The 4,704-nt window shown below is 47.1% G+C and overlaps 3 non-coding genes across 3 annotated transcripts; all 3 read left to right on the top strand.

Annotated features, from left to right (window-relative positions):
* Nucleotides 1-254: 254 nt before the first annotated feature.
* On the top strand, nucleotides 255-327 carry TRNAF-GAA (transfer RNA phenylalanine (anticodon GAA)). Its single transcript has one exon. It is a non-coding gene; the product is annotated as a tRNA-Phe (tRNA).
* Nucleotides 328-790: 463 nt separating this feature from the next.
* TRNAD-GUC (transfer RNA aspartic acid (anticodon GUC)) lies at nucleotides 791-862 on the top strand. Its single transcript has one exon. It is a non-coding gene; the product is annotated as a tRNA-Asp (tRNA).
* Nucleotides 863-3,991: 3,129 nt separating this feature from the next.
* Nucleotides 3,992-4,063, top strand: TRNAA-UGC (transfer RNA alanine (anticodon UGC)). Its single transcript has one exon. It is a non-coding gene; the product is annotated as a tRNA-Ala (tRNA).
* The last annotated feature ends 641 nt before the right edge of the window (nucleotides 4,064-4,704 follow it).

Genomic DNA, 4,704 nt, shown 5'->3' with positions numbered 1-4,704 from the left:
GACAGATAATGGACAAGGAAAACAATACATAAGCTAGCAGTAAACAATAAAGGGCTGGGGTTGCGTAGGGAGGCGTGATCAGGGAAGGCTTCTCGGAGGCGGTGGCTTTGAAGGACGAGAAGGGGCGGGTACGGGCGAGCCTGGCAGGCATGCGTTCCCGCCGACCCTGGTTCCTCAGCAGCGGATCCCCAGATCGAGGACCCAGGGCCATTAGACGACGAGGAGGCCAGAAGCGGAGGTTAGTGGCAACAGTAGCCGAAATAGCTCAGTTGGGAGAGCGTTAGACTGAAGATCTAAAGGTCCCTGGTTCGATCCCGGGTTTCGGCAACTTAGTTTTTCTTCCCATGTGTCGGGGGAAAACAAAAAAGACAAAATGATTCTTTCAAGTGAATAAAGGGGTTTCATTTTCTTTGTTTAAAACATCTCCGAGCAGTATCGAAGGGAAGCCAGAGGGTATGGGAACCTCTTTACAACTCCCCAACTGGAAAAATCCGACAAGACCAAGAGTTCCTTAACTCCGTTTCTTTCACTTCATAGGCATTTAACCTCTGTTAGATGTCTGTTAGTTAATTTTTGCTGTTTATTAATTTTTGCTCTCTGAACCCTCACGGCTAAATCATGGACCAGGGAGGAAAAGTATTCTTTAAGATGGAATTAAATAAAGTGGGATTTTCCCTTCTTTTGTTTTGTAGGAAAAGATGAAATATTTAACCTTTTGGAACATGTGACTATTTAGGGAACGCTGAATGTACCTTTAAGAGGAGAGCCGAAAGGCAACTCATAGAGCTCGTCCTCGTTAGTATAGTGGTGAGTATCCCCGCCTGTCACGCGGGAGACCGGGGTTCGATTCCCCGACGGGGAGGCGCGACCTCTTTTCGAGCTGTAGTACATTTTCTCACTTCTCTTCCAAACAAATAACTTTCATAAAAATTCCTTATTCTTTGAAAGAATCAACCCGGCAGGCAAGCGAGATTTGCACCGGCGGTTGTCTATCATCCGCTTGGTCTTAGTCACGGACGAGCGTCCTCCCGTCACATGGTTACAAGAAAGAAAAAAGGCAAAGTTCTCACGTTGAAGTGGAATTTTCCACTTTCTGCATGCCACAGCGCCGCTGTCAAGTGTTTGATTTATATAATGATCTCCCAGAATAAAACTGTCAACTCCTAAGGCCAGGAAATGCTCATTCGGCTGCAAATTTTTTTTTTTGCAGCAAATATTTCGTCTTCTTATGTCTTGCGCTGGCCCAGAGGTTGGCCCTCAGAAAATGTCTATGGATTTGAGACAGGAGGTAGGGTGAGTCTAAACTGGACGGTTTTTTTGGTCTTACTTCAGTTGCAGACTCAGCTTCCTGAACATGCCTATATCACCCTTCCCAGGCTCCTAGTCTTCATTCATTTATTTGTCTGTTCATTTATTTTTTTTCACATTAATTCCATACATATTTACTGAGTATTTATTATGCGCCAGGCACTGTTCAAGGCTCAGGGGATAGAGCAGGAAACAAACCAGGCAAGGCTCTGCCCTACTGAGCTTAGGACCAAGGCATGGACACAGACAATCAGCAAATTGTATAAAAACAGGTTCTGAGAGTGATAAATGCTATGGAGAAAAAACAAATCGAAGTGATGCGATAGCGAATGCATGGGATTCACAGGTCCCTTCTTTTTTTTTTTTTTTTTTTTTTACTTTTTTTTAAATTAAAAAAAAATCTTGGCCACACCGTGCAGCATGCAGGATCTTATTTCCCCGACCAGGGATCAAACCCTCAGCCCCTGCAGTAGAAGGGCAGAGTCTTAACCACTGGACCGCCAGGGACGGCCCCATAGGTCCCTTTAGAGAGGTGGCCAGGAAGGCCTTCCTGAGGACCCCGCCAATGAAAAGAAGCCAACCATGAGGAGATCTGGGGAACAGCTTTCCAGACAGCGGGAATGGCAAGTGCAAAGGCCCTGAGGTGCATAGCAGCCTGGTCGCCTGAGGAACAGCTAGGAGGCAGGTGTGGCTAGAGTGCCCATAGAGAGGAGCAGGAGCGTAAGGGAGGGACGTTATGGGGGGTCAACAGAGGCCAGATCACCGAGGGCCTTAAAGGCCAGAGTTAGGAGCATGGATTTGATTCTAAGTTTTACACAGAAAGCAAACATAATCGGGTTTGTTTGGAGCAATCAAGGGCACCTGCTGAACTGACTACAAGCCCTCAGCTCGCTCCCGAACCGCGTCCAAAATACCACCACTTATGTTGCCATCCTTCTTCCGTTCTGTGGCTAAGGTCGCTTGCTCTCATGGCTCTGGAGCCAGAACAATAAGGAGAGAGGATGGCTTTCAACGGAGCCCCATTCCGCAGCTCACCCCATCGCCCTCCTGCTTCTTTCCTGTTTCACCCAAATAGTATCAGCAAAGCGTCAGTTCACACACGGGGTGAATATGAGAAGTAGTAGGTCTTCGCTGGAGTTCATAAAATAACAGCATTTTTAATAATGGGAACTGGCATTTCAGAGCACGGGCCTCGTACCAGGCACTGTTCTACACCTTCTCTGTGTAACTCATTCAGTGGTCACAACCACCCTGTGAGGAAGTTACTATTCAAATCTCCATTTCACAGATGAGGCCCAGAGAGGTGAGGTAATGAAATCACAGCTGCTGGGTCCAGTGTCCCGGGCACCAGCTCATTTGGGACTTGACTATGAGGGGTTTCAGGTACGGGCAGGCTGTAAGGGAGATGATTAGTTAAAGACTGAGGTGGCAGTGTATTTTGGGGTGCGTTCTCCACATCATAGTAAAGTGACTCTATTTCTTGCCAGGAAATCTCAAATGCTGGTGGAAAGAGGCGTAGCCTCAGTTTTCGGTGTCTCCTTGTCTCTCACCGAACCAGTGAGTGGCACCTTGATGACTTGAGGGACACTCCATAGCATTGTGACTTCTCTCCCCTTGGGGAGCACTCTGGAAAAGAGGTGCTAATTGACAGCTAAGGAATGGCTCTTTTCAGTGAGCTATCTCACGGAGATTCCTTCCTTCCTCAGCGTTTTAGTGGGGGTGGATCTGGTTTTTTTTTAGTTTGCTGTTTTTTTTTGAATATACCTTTTTTAATTGAAGTGTTGCGTTAGTTTCAAGTGTATATATGTATATATTCTTTTTCAGATTCTTTTCCACTGAGGGTTCATGTTGACATTCAGAGCTCTTTTTTTTTTTTTTTTTGTCTGAGTTAGGTCTTCCTTGTGGTGCGCGGGCTTCTTATTGCAGTGGCTTCTCCTGTGGCGGAGCACGGGCTCCAGTTGCACAGGCTTCAGTAGTTGCGGCTCGCGGGCTCAGTAGTTGTGGCTCACAGGCTCAGCAGTTGTGGCTCACGGGCTCTAGAGCACAGGCTCAGTAGTTGTGGCTCATGGGGCTCGGTAGTTGTGGCTCGTGGGCTCAGTAGTTGTGGCTCACGGGCTGTAGAGCGTAGGCTCAGTAGTTGTGGCGTATGGGCTTAGTTGCTCTGCAGCATGTGGGAATCTTCCCAGACCAGGGCTCGAACCCGTGTTCTCTGCATCGGCAGCTGGATTCTCAACCACTGAGCCACCAGGGAAGTCCCAATAGTCAGAGTTCTTGTTGGAGAAAAATAAAAAGAAAAATAAACGGTCTGCAAACCTCACAGTCACCAAAGGTTGGCATGGTTTTAAAGACCAGGAAACCGGAGATTTCTGGGTGGAGGTGCGATGCAGGCAATGTCCTTATTTATTGGAAAGAAACCCTTTTATTTTCTGTTCCTTCTCTTCTGTCTGTGAGGAGCAACATTCAAGAATAGGTCTGTCTCCCTTTGCTCTTTGGCTCCGGTATCAGCTGGAATTTCAGCTGCAGAGCTGTGAACGATGGGTTTAGTTGGGAAACAGAAAATGATTGATTTTGGTTTGCTTTAAACTTTAACACCCATTTAGGTATACAACATTTTAATTTAGGGAAAAAAAATTTAAAGAATAGACTATAGCAGAGAATTTCAGAAAGCAAAGAGAAAGGGGAGGGGGATGTAGCTCAGCGGTAGAGCGCATGCTTTGCATGTATGAGGCCCCGGGTTCGATCCCCGGCATCTCCACTGTACCGTCCCTGATTTATTTATTTTCCCTCAAATTTCTGCCTCTGTTCATCATACAGACACCATGGACGTGATTATAACGGGTATTACTCCTCCGGTCACTACTTGGAAGTGGGATTTTCACAATAGGTGGGATCTGCCCTTCTTGAAGTCCCTAACACTCCAAATGTAATTTTATTAGAAGAGGCAAAGAGAAGCAGTTACAAGAAACATGTAAAGGCAAAACCTGACACGATGACTGAAACCACGGAAAAAGTGAGAATGATCATTTAGGGAAGGTACCCTACGCTTCCTGGCATTGTGACTGCAGTCAAAGGCCTGGAGGCCTGGCGACTCACTCCCGGCCATCAGACGGCAAGCGCGGGCGTCATTCAAAGGTCTGAGCGTCCGTGCGGGCCCTTGCCCTTCAGTTGTGCTCTCAATGACTCCCTCCGAAAATGAAGCCATTTTCGGAGGGAGCCACCCAAAAGGAAACCAGCAGACACGGCAGGCGGGACCGTGCTTCCCGCTTCCTCAGCGACAGGCCACGTATGAACGCACGAATGGCTGTGGCGCACATACTGTTTAAACCTATGTTTATACACTGTACTTTATCATTAAAAATAAAAGCTATTTTATTAAAAGAAGGGGTCCTGTTGCAC

Source organism: Globicephala melas, chromosome 13 (genome assembly GCF_963455315.2).
Source record: "Globicephala melas chromosome 13, mGloMel1.2, whole genome shotgun sequence".
Classification (NCBI taxonomy): domain Eukaryota; kingdom Metazoa; phylum Chordata; class Mammalia; order Artiodactyla; family Delphinidae; genus Globicephala; species Globicephala melas.
The sequence above is the reverse complement of the archived record's forward strand: the minus strand, read 5'-3'. Positions and strand labels throughout refer to the sequence as shown.